Source organism: Cupressus sempervirens, chromosome 8, assembly GCF_028749045.1.
Source record: "Cupressus sempervirens isolate cs-2001-9-10 chromosome 8, ASM2874904v1, whole genome shotgun sequence".
NCBI classification, from domain to species: Eukaryota; Viridiplantae; Streptophyta; class Pinopsida; order Cupressales; family Cupressaceae; genus Cupressus; species Cupressus sempervirens.
In genome coordinates, this window is record NC_143125.1 from 208694942 (window position 1) to 208707619 (window position 12678).

At 36.0% G+C, this 12678-nt stretch overlaps 1 protein-coding gene and 1 long non-coding RNA gene across 2 annotated transcripts in view; one reads left to right on the forward strand and one right to left on the reverse strand.

The window, feature by feature from the left end:
• Window positions 1-12678, forward strand: part of LOC149542240 (uncharacterized) — a 196840-nt gene that overhangs the window by 134771 nt on the left and 49391 nt on the right. The gene's annotated exons all lie outside the window — the stretch shown is intronic.
• The window catches only part of LOC149542241 (alpha-L-arabinofuranosidase 1-like), a 142058-nt gene that overhangs the window by 102669 nt on the left and 26711 nt on the right, over window positions 1-12678 (reverse strand). The gene's annotated exons all lie outside the window — the stretch shown is intronic.

Sequence of the window (12678 nt, forward strand, 5' to 3'; positions counted from 1 at the left end):
GATACTATGATTACAAGTTTATGGTGATTTTGTTGTCTTTATGATACTACGTAACAGTCTAATGTTAATTCATGCTTCTAGGATGCATTAATATGTGTGTAATTTTAAAATATTTTTGGACTAATGAACCCAAACCCCATTCTAAACATTTGCCATACTAGCGAACTGGTTCTTTGAACCTGAACTCAAACTTGCAACTTAACAAAAAACAATCATAAGTTATCCTCTTATACATTAATTAATTACAAAAATCCTAAAATTCAATGGGGTTCCATCATATAATGTGTCATGAGGCATGTCCCAAGACATTGATGTTTTCAAATATCTTCATGTTTGAGTGTGTGAGTTTCATTCTTTCAATATAGATCATTTCTGAGGAAAGAGGCCAGCTATTTTCAGGATGGCACTCTGCTACACTGCATGCTTTGTTTTCTTTAGAGAACGCAGAAAAAACAAAGATACAAAGAGTTCCCATTTTGAAGTACAAAATGCTTTCTACAGTGCATATTGACATCTAAAAACTGCAAATAGAATACACACTTTTAAGCTTCATATCCAAGATTATGAAAAAGTGTGCAATTTATCCAAAAGAATATAAGGCAATGATGTGTACTTTTTTCCATATTATACTTTTAGGTACTGCAGATATGGGTTCATGTAAGCTAATTTTAAAGTTTTTTTTTACAGGCTTTAGGTTCCAGCACAAATTAGAAGTTCTTGATTAAGGCCATTGGACATCATCATACCAAGAGAAAATAAAACACAAGATCAATCAGATTCTTGTTCCCCTAATATAAACTAAAAATACAATGCAGTTTTCAGTTAAAAGACTTCTCTTGGAAGTAACGAAGGCTTAAAATCCCAAACAAGTGAAGCAATTTGTAATGTCCCCTTCTCCACGCTAGACCATACTAGCACCTTGTTGGTCTATCTTTCCATCTAGATAGGCTAATAACATTAATCATGAGGATGCTAGTCAGTGACAGGAGTTTATTTGGTTTCGTTGGGGAAATATTTAAGTGGATGAGCTTTTCTATAGTTAAGTTACTTTATTTTATAAAGTGGATTTATAAAGTTACTTTATGACTTAAAGTCATTTTATAACAAAAGTAACTTAAGTGACTAGAAGATGAAAATGACTTTTACCCCACATTGCCTAGTTATTTGTACTTCCCCTCATATCAAAGTTATAAAGCAATGAGCTTCCTTGGGATTGACACTATGAAATATACCAATATATTGAAGATAATTATTAGTTGTTAAATGTGACTAGTTTTCTGAAGGACAAAACCTCTTAAGAAAAATCGAGAGACTAGACATAGCCCCAATATCTCACCTTACTTACTCAGGTTGGAATTAGAGGCAGCACATTGGAACCAACCTAAAACTTTCTTGAGATTATGACAGATAAGGGAAAGAGCACAGTCAACCGAAGGAAGATTCTTGGATATAAGTTTGCAAGTGTGAAGCACGGATATCAGCAGGTCGGGTGGTAGTTAAGACGACAGCTTGGTGGACAGTCGGCCTTTGGGCCACTAGACGGAGGTAATTCATATGTCACTTGAAGCATTGCATTATATGGTTGTGGTAGAGTAGCGGCCTCCTTCCTAACCCCAGCTGAACGACAAAGACACCACGTGGAGAGGTGGTCATACTCTCGTGGCTCTTACCCAGCAGCTGAGAGCTCCACGTACTCCCTGTACTAAGGCATTTGCAGGACAATGAGGACAGTATGTGTACGGGTTGTGTGCTTGAGAGGAGCTAGTGTACAATGTTCTGGAATCCAAACAGAGGTTATTCTGAGAATGGCATGGACAGCGAACGTGAGCAGGTAGTGGCTGGCGTGGACTGACTTCCAAATCGTGGCACACTCCTATCAATGAAATCGGATCTATACAAATCTCAAGTTTTCCTCTACCAAGTTATTTCTGTACATTAGGATGTCTTCCTAATTGAGTTAGGAGTACCTTCAATTTATACTTCTTTTCAGTTAGCATTGTCTATCGACTGTTGTGTTAAATATTGTATATTGTCAATGCAAGAAATGTTCTCGGGTCACCATTAACACAAAAACTTCTTTGGAGATAGTAAGCCAATTTGTTTGTGCAACATCATAATTTTTTTATAACAATCATAGTAAGCACACATCACAATTATATATGTCAAGGAGAAATCAATTTTTTCTCATATTGGTCTGGTGAACACACAAAAGATAGGGTAGAAATGCACAAAGAAAATGTTGAATAAAATGGTGAGCATGCATATTTATACTAAAATGAATATATTAAAAATATAAGGCTTACTATTATCTATGCCATATGTTTTCTAAACATAAATTTATTCACTAGTCCCTAGAGGTGTGTAGTAACCCTGTCTAGTTATAGCTAAATCAAGCATCAATTTTTTTCACTTTTTGATGGTTTGACATTTTGTCAAACACTTGGCAAGCAACCCAATTACCACTGAATCTATGATGTTTTAAATTTTCAAACACAATATCAAGATGTACAACAAATTAATCACAAATTTACTTAATTTTGGCCTTGTAAGTTTTGCATAAATAATTACCAAATGTCAATAAACAATTCTGAAATGATTCACACCAGCCTCTTGTAAAGTTTCTGCAAATTCTGTTCCTTTTAAATCAGACTTGAATTCTGTCCTTGGTTGCTGAAAATGAACTTCTTAATAATCTGAAGTATGGAGGAGTTGTCAACTTTAATTCTGATCTGAATGTTATATATCTTTGCAATAAATATGAACTGGTATTATTGCTTGAGGGAGCAGACTTGTAATTATTGTGTGTCCTCAAATTGCAATAATTCCTACCCTATATATCAAGACCAAAGGGCATGTCCCTCAAAGGGACATGAACCTACCTAGGCTGGCTTTTACACCTTTCAAGAAAACTGGCTCCTAGAAGGAAGTAACACAAAGTTAACTAACATAACTATTAGTTATGATTAGTGTACAATGTAATCTATGCCCAAAGATCGCTGCCCATTCTAGAGTCAAAACTGATGTATATATATGCCATCTACGATCTAATAGGTGAAGATAAAGGTACAGTCTCCACTTTCTCAGACCAGTATAATTATCGATGTTAATATTTAACACTCCCTCTTAACATGATAATCATATTGAGAGATAACATATCTAGCATCATCAATTATGATGAATAAGCAAAGATTGATACTCTATATCTATCTGAATATTCTTTAGCATATATCATCATGGAACACATGATACTGAGTCATATAACTATCTTGCGATATGACTTATCGCTTATACTAGTGATGTCAGTATTGTATGTAATACAATACAAAGGATAAATCCAAAGGATGATTAGATTCTTCATTTATCTAGATTGTGACTCATAGGTACTGGTAATCCTATATCACAACTTGATCTTGAGTTAAGATCTACCAGAGAACAGGATAAAGTCTGAAGTATAAATTCTTCCTTTATCCAAGTTGTGATTAATAGGCATAGAGATGCTTATTAGTCACAAATGATCTTGAACTCACCTAGATCTAACAATAGTTCTATACTGTTCAATACATTATCTAAGGGATCGTCATCTCTCACAATGTCTTTTTATAAATATTCATTATCTCAGAGATCATCACCTCTTAAATAATTTAAAGAATACAAATGAATTACAATTCAACCATACCAAGTCTCCTCCTGAAGTGATCTATCTTCGCTCTAGATAGAGATTTGGTGAGTATGTTTGTTGTCTGAACTGCAGTGCAAATATATTCTAATTTTACAGTATTCCTATCTATCATATCTCTTACATAATGATAAAGAATTTCAATATGCTTGGATCTGTCATGAAAAACTAGATTCACCGAAAGTTTGATGGAACTCTAATTATTACAATGAATAATCGTAGGATTCATAGCTTGCCCAAATAATCCCATAAGTAACTGCCTTAGCCAAACTGCTTCTCGAGAGGCCATCACTGCTACAATGTATTCGGCTTTTGTGGAGCTTTGAGCTACTGAAGATTGCTTTCTGCATATCCAAGATATCATTGCTGATCCTAAACTAAAACATCTTGAAGTACTTTTCTATCTTTAACACTTCCACCCCAATCTGAGTCAGTGAATCCATGCAAATCTAAATCAACTTTCTTATATTTGAGTCCAAAATTAAGAGTGCCTTGTAAGTAGAATCTCCTTTGGCTCACACATAAACTAGCTTAAGGGGATTAACAACATAGAAAATATCAGGTCTTGTATTTACTAAGTACATAAGAGACCCAATCATTTGTCTGTTGAGAGTAGAATCTATGGAAGGTGATTCTATTACTGCTTCTTTAAGTTTATGTAGATTAATCTCCATTGGAGAAGACATAGACTTGCAATTCCATATTCCAAATCTCTTCAAAATATCTAATGTATACTTCCCTTGATTAAGTATGATACTGTCAGAATTCTGTCGTACTTCTAGTCTTAGAAAGTAATGAAAGAGTCCCAAGTCTTTCATCTCGAATTCTCTAATTAGATCTTTCTTGCATTGATCTATAAGATGATCATCACCTGTTATTAGTAATTGTCAACATACAGTATCAGAATTACCGTATTATCTTTATTTCTTTTGTAATATAAATTTGGATCGGCTTCATTCTTAGAAAATCTTGAGCTAGAGAGATACTTATCAATTCTTTCATAACAAGCCGTTGGAGTCTATTTAAGACTATAGAGAGCTTCTTTGAGCTTGCAAACAAAAATGTTAGGATCGTGAGTTTCAAATCTTTCAAGTTGCTCCAAATATACTTCTTCTGCAATCTTTCCATTTAGGAATGTTGTTTTTACATCCATCTGATGTACTTTCCATCCTTTCGATGTTGCAATAGCTAGGACTGCTCTTACAGAGCTATATCTGGCGACAAGAGAAAAAGTTTCTTCATAATCAATCCCTTCCTTCTGAGAGAATCCTCTGGCTACAAATCTAGCTTTATATTTCTCAATGCTACCATCAACAACATGCTTTATTTTAAATATCCAATTGGAAGAAACAATAGATTTTCCTTTAGGTCTTGCAACAATTTCCCAAACATCATTCTTCATAATAGATTGGTATTCTTTTGTCATAGCTTCTTTCCAGGCTGTATGTTTAATAGCATTTGAAGGATTGGTTGGTACCTGTTTTGGACAAATCATTCACGTTTGCTGTATAACTACAAAATCTTTTAGGTCCTTTGCTTTCTCTGACTATTCTGGAAGGTGCAGCAAAGTCTTGTGCTTCCTCGACTGTTTTAATGGCCCAAAGTGGTCTTTTCTTTGAATTTTGAGTTTCTCCAAGATTTAGATTTTGAATTCCTTCTTCAATTTCTTCTATGTTCTCCCTTAAGGACTCAGACTCACTATTTCTTTTAGAACTATGTAAAGGAGAAGGTTCTTCAGAACTTAGGGCTCTTTTGAACGCTAGATCTTCTTCAAAAATTACATCCCTACTAAGTTCAATACTTTTTTGTCCAGGTATGAAAATCCTATATGCTTTAGAAGTTTCACCATACCCTACAAAAATACCTTTCTTTCCGAGGGTTCTAACTTAGTTCTTTTTTCTTTTGGAACATGGATATATATGGGATACCCAAAAATTCTAAGAGGACTTATATTGAGTTTAACCTTAGTAAAGACTTCTTCAAGAGTTTTATCTCTAAGTTAAGAGTGAGGACTTCAATTTTGAATATAGACAGCAGTACAAGAGGCTTTTTCCCAAAGATAATATTCTAGATTTTGATCAAATATCATAGCTCTAGCAACTTCTATAATTGTTGTATTCTTTTTTTCTGCTACCCCATTTTGTTTTGGATTATAAGGAATGGTGTACTCCCTCTTAATTTTTGTTTCCTTACAAAACCTTTTAAACAAATCTGAGGTGTATTCTCCTCTATTATCAGTTCTAAGAGTTTTAATTTTGTCCTGATAAGTTTTCAGTTAATGTTTTGAATTCTTTAATTCTCTTTAGGATTTCTTCTGATTCTTTGCACTTTAAGAAGTAAATCCATGTTTTCCTAGAGAAGTCATCTATGAACAAAATATAGTACCAGAATCCTCCAAGAGAACGAACAGACATAGGTCCACATAAATCTGAATGAATTAATTCCAAATTTTTTTTTTTTTTTTCTAGTGCTATCATGAAATGGACTTTTGGTGTTCTTACCCAATGCACCCCTTTGCATATGCTTGAGTGGTCTTTATTTAGTTTAGGACCAATAACCATCTTCTACATAGTTGATAAGGTTTTGAAATTTATATGCCCTAATCTTCTGTGCCATTTTTCATTTATGTCTACAGCTTCATGAATTAAGGCTTGAATAGGTCGACTAGATTTTGAATTCAATTCATACAAATATCCTTTTCTCTGACCAATCAACTTTGCTTTCATGATTGAGGAGTTCTTTTCCTAGGTTATTACATTACCGTCTACGAATGCAACGTTATGTCCATCATCTTAAGGTGTTGTAGTTGAGATTGGATTTCTTTTTGTTCCTGGTACATAGAGTACACCTTTGAGAAGAAGAGAATTTCCTGATTTTTGTTTTAAAGTGCAATTTCCAATTCCTTCAACAAAATGTGTTGAATTATAACCAATGGTAACTTCGCAGTAACCTTTTCTTATATAGAGTCTAGTGCTTCTTTTTATCATGTTATATGTCTAGAAGACCCACTATCAATTACCCATGCTTTACTTGAGATTTCATTTGATAGTGATGAATACAATACGCGATTCTTAGGATCATAGGTATCTTCTTCCCTAGTAACATTTGTACCTTGGGTTTGTCATTCTTTTGATTTCCTTTTTTCTTCTTGAAATGCTTCTTCTTGCCCTTATAGGAGTTTGTATTAAGAACACGAAGTTCTTCATCTTCCATTTTCAGTTTTCCTACTTTAATTTTTTGGATTCTTCTTGAAGACAATCCCCTTAAGTCTGTTGAAGTCAAGAAGTTTATCTCTGACACTTATTCCTTGTGCAAAAGTTTCCCATGAATCTAGCAATTCATCTATAGCTATTAGTGTTAATTCTATGTCACTAATAATGGTTCCTATGCTTAACAATTCATCTCTAATGTTGGCAACCTTTAGGAAGTAAGAATTCATTGATTCTACTTTCTTTATTTGTATGTGATTTAGTTGCCTTTCCAATTCGAGAACTCTCATTGCATTGTTGACTTCATACGCATTTAGTAATACATTCATCATATCAAATGTTGTTTCATGTTCTGTAAGTATGGGTACGATATCATTTTTTACTCCATCTAATATGATTTGAATGGATTTCCTATTTCCTTTGCTCTAGATAGATTTATGAGGTTCAACTGGAGGTTGTTTGAATGCTTTATCAACAAATTGTTTTACTTCATTTTCTTCAAGAATCATCATGATTCTGAATTTCTGGGCATCAAAGTGTTCTTTCTCATCAAACCTGTCCTCGGGTCTGATTGTGTATGCCATTGAAGGTAGGAGAAAGGTGCTAGATATGTTTAAGGTTTGATTACTTAAATTTGCAGAGCCTAGGTTCAACTACCAAAGAACTGATACCATGTAAAGTTTCTGCAAATTCTGTACCTTTTTAAATCAGACTTGAATTCTGTCCTTCGTTGCTGAAAATGAACTTCTAAATAATCTGAAGTATGGAGGAGTTGTCAACTTTAATTCTGATCTGAATGTTATATATCTTTGCAATAAATATGAACTAGTATTATTGCTTGAGGGAGTAGACTTGTAATTATTGAGTGTCCTCAAATTGCAATAATTCCTACCCTATATATCAAGACCAAAGGGCATGTCCCTCAAAGGGACATGACCCTACCTAGGTCGATTTATACACCTCTCCAGAAAATCGGTACCTAGAAGGAAGTAACACAAAGTTAACTAACATAACTATTAGTTATGATTAGTATACAATGTAATATCTGCCCAAAGATCGCCGCCCATTCTAAAAGCAAAATTGATGTATATATGCCATCTATGATCTAATAGGTGAAGATAAAGGCACAGTCTGCACTTTCTCAGGCCAGTATAATTATCGATGTTAATATTTAACACCTCTAAATTCATTCATCAAGAAACCATACAATAATATAATGAAAAGGGAATTTAATTGTTGGCTGATTCTAAATCAAAATTTGAAACCAGCCTGTTTACTTTCAAACTATGTAATATAAACTGAATTTTACAAATTAAGAACCTAGTCTTTGCCGTAGAATGTAATTGCAAAGTCAAACTAAAAGCCACCTGGTCCAATTTCAATTTGGTGTTCACAATCTACCCTTACAAATGCTGCCCAAAACTGATATAGAAATCACGCCAAATATAAGAACCCTTGGCATTCAAGCTGTAAATCCAACACGCTAATTCTGATGCAAAACGAGCAAACTAGGATATCCAGAATTACCAAACTCCAATCTGCACACTAAACCCTCATCCAACAATAGAGAAATTATAATATTCAATTGTATAAATGCGTCTCAGCCACAGTTAATATAAAAAGACGAGACGATAATAAAACTCAAAAGTCCACAATACCTGAGCTGTGGATTCTCAGAATTAAACTTACAATACTTCAACTGCAGATCCCAAACCCTTATAGTTCAGCAAGGGCACAAGCTTCAAACTCAGAAATGTCACAAAGACAACAAGAGCAAAATAACATAATCAAATAATTGGATGCTTTACTCATCAAATGGGCTCATATTTATAATCTCCAAATGGCACAAAGTTTCCCAAATGAACTTCACTTAAGAAGCTTCCCACACACAACATTAAAATATAATAAGTGTCATTATAATCTGATTTATTAATTGCTTTTGGCTCCAAAAATGACCTTTTCCACCATTACTTAAAATTATGACATGTAAGGCCACTGTTTCTTGTTCCCATAATTAAATTTTTTTGTCCCGGTTCCAATGAGCTATGATACTGAGGTGACCATCTAACAACACTATCAAAAATAGCAACCTCGGCATATTTATATGAATAATAATAATTCACCCATCTTGCGAAAATAACTAAAGAGGCATCAGAATCAAAATCCGACAATGCCATAGTGATCTCAATGATGAAAGATGAATGAACCTAATAGGGTAACTTACTATAAATAGACGCTCCCTCCAAGATTCTTGGAGATCAAACTGGAAGCCCAAAATAAAAACTAAGAGCATCTTCCAACTCCTCTAACTCAACTAAGCTCATTGGAACCAACAGATTGACTTACTATAAATAGTAAGTCCCTTAAACAAAGCCAAAACACACCATAGGTTGCTAGAAAGCCTATAATCACACAACTGAGACCCTCAAATTCCATTGTCAACTCACGAGGGTCATGATGGTGAACTGACCTAGCCAACTACAGGAACTTGCTAAAAATGGGGACATTACAATCATCCCACCCTAAGATTGCTTGTCCCCAAGCAATCCCGGAGCAAAATGAACATCACAATCCCCTTGGATCCCAAAGGTAGAACTGCGTACTATCCCTGTTGTGTACAAGAAACTCCTATAGTATCAGCACATAGATAACTGATATGAATGACAAAATCATCTGGAAACTGACTGTAGATGCCGATGGTGATGACAACCCCTCGGAACTCAATCTAACTAAAAGACCAACTCTGTCCTAACCTTAGTCCCCATCAAACTGATACTCACACCCAACTACATTGTGGCGATGGTAACAACCATAGGTAACTGAAACACTACCACCAACTCCAAATTCTGCCAAACTATCTCGGGTGTGTAGATACTGCAAGGGGTCAAACTTGCAGTAGTCAATCCCATCTGCAAAAGATGGTGCTAACCCATCCATAATGAATGGTATGAAACTAGAGCCAACCCACACCTCAAAGGAAAAGTGATGAGCACTCCTCACAATGTAATGCCGATAAAAACTCTTAATCTCTATCAAGGGCTCATCATCATCAAACTGGGAATCAGAAGATGGCTCCAATCTCTAACTCCGAACTATTGGTCAAGAAGGGTCCTGGGCAACCCTCTTAGCAAACCCAACCTTGAAATCCCTATGGGGAAGCATAGTAAATAGAGTCTCTACAATCTTTCCCACCAACCTCTAAATAGCACGAGAGCCTCGGACAAGAGTACCCTCAGACACTATATAAATCCTCCCTCACATCTGAACTCTCCAATAGATACTCTATAAAGGACTCTGTGCAGTAGAAATTATATGTGAAAGCATCAACTTGCTCCCCTGCGACCCACAACTGATCTCTCTGAAAATGTGGCACTGCCAACTATCCAATGCTATCAATTGTATGAGATGAAGAAATAGATTCGCTTCAAGTAGAAGGAAGCAAATCAGCATGAGAGCCTAACTCCTGTGATACTCTCATCTCATCCATATCTACTGCACCCATATCCTCGACAAATGTGTCCGCCACATCATCATGTCCATCATCCCTAACTATAGAAGCAAACTCAACACCAACCACATATGCAACTGGACTAGATCTGGGCCTGGTGTGGTCCAAACATGCTCCAACTCCATGGTCACCTCATCCAATTGTAACTGTGACTCTTGAAGAGCCCATTGGGTACACTGAAGAGAGTCCACATTCACCTCAAGCTCTTGGGTGAGCTCCACCACCTCCTCTTTCTCTAACAATGTCTCATGATAGGTGTTACCCCACTTTAGAAGGTAATCCCGATCAGCAACTAGCTGCGAGTAATTACGCTTCAAGATCCTGACAGCCTCTTGAAGTGCATGAACCTCTACTAGAAAAAGAGTACTATCACTGCACTCATCAGACATAGGAGCACCCTAACCAAATGTAGCTAGCATCTGACGAACAACATCATGATGCCCAAGAGCTGAAGAAATGTCACTATCACTCACCTTCATCTGACTAGTCACATGATGTCTCTGTAACCCTTGACTCCTATGCAATTTCTCTATCTCACTAACTGCACTGTGATAGGAAATTAAATCAGAACTGCCCACCACAAGATCACTCATACATGTGCCATTACCCTTGCACAACTCCACATCTGAGATACAACTACTAGGTACCTCAACCAACTCCTCATCTGAAGAAATGGAAGCCCTCGCAATATCAATCTCCTCGCATGTCTCAGCTTCCACCTCAAATGTAAGATCATGTAAACATCGATCCTAGGACTCATCAAGAACCTCCTTGGAGTCATCACCTAATATCTGATAAGGGATATCATACCCCATGCAACTCATAGTATCATCAGATGTGCCCATACCATCTGCATCCACATCTCTCAACTTCGTTGTGACACCTATATCACCAACATCATAGCTGGGTGACTCCATACATGCCTCAGTCCCACCTAAGGAAGCAACTGCCTCATGTACTGGAGTAATGCTACAATAGTTGGCATAGAAGTCGCCAATAACAACTCCCTCCTCTAGTGAGTCTGAAAAGTCAGTAACAACTATATCATCAACTGCCTCTGAACTAACCATAGCGTCTACTATGGGAGCCTCAACCTACTGAAGCTCAGTACTGCTATCCATCACGGGCACATCCACATGTCCCTGAGGAACTAGTCCATCATCAATACTACAGATAGGACTTGCAGGTGATGTACTAAATATAGGTACATCAGCATCATGGACACCAGTCGGGAAAAACTCAAGCTTCCTTCCTTGCAACCTCGATGTCGGCCTTCTAAAAGCGGAAACCATATACCTTGCTACCCTCTCAACTATCACTGGATCCGAAAAGCTCTCTGCCAGCCTCTGTTGATGAAGCTTAAGTTTCTCCATACTCTCCTGCAAAACATTCATTTATATGCTAACTTCCTCATTCCTCCATCAATCTCTAGAACTGCCAGTCCTATGTCTGCCCATAGCTGGAGAAATTAAAGTGTTGGTCACTCTAGTAATCAAATCTGAAAGTCTTCAAAGACAACACCAAACAAAATGAAAATTGAGTCCAATTCCTACAGGTTGGTGGGAAACTGCTCTGATACCACTGTAATAACCATGTCTGGTTATAGCTAAATCAAGCATCAATTTCTTTCACATTTTGATGGTTTTACATTTTGTCAAACACTTAGCAAGCAACCCAATTACCACTAAATCTATGATGCCTTAAAGTTTCAAACACAATATCAGGATGTACAACAAACTGATCAAAAATTTACTTAATTTTGGCCTTATAAGTTTTGCATGAATAAATACCAAACACCAATAAACAATTCTGAAATGATTCACACCAGCCTCTGAATTCATTTATCAACAAACCATATAGCAATATAATGAAAAGGTAATTTAATCATTGGCTGATTATAAATCAGATTTTGAAGCCAGCCTGTTTACTTTCAAACTATGTAAAATAAACTGAATTTTACAAATTAAGAACTTGGTTTTTGCCGTAGAATGTAATTGCAAAGTCAAACTAAAAGCCACCTAGTCCAATTTCAATCTGGCATTCACAATCTACCCTTACAAATGCTGCCCAAAACTGATATAGAAATCACGCCAAATATAAGAACCCTTGGCATTCAAGTTGTAAATCAAGCACGCTAATTCTAATGCAAAACGAACAAACTGGGATATCTAGAATTACCGAACTCCAATCTGCACGCTAAACCCTCATCTAGCAATAGAGAAATCATAATGTTCAATTGTATAAATGCTCCTCAACCACAATCAATACAGAAAGAGGAGAGGATA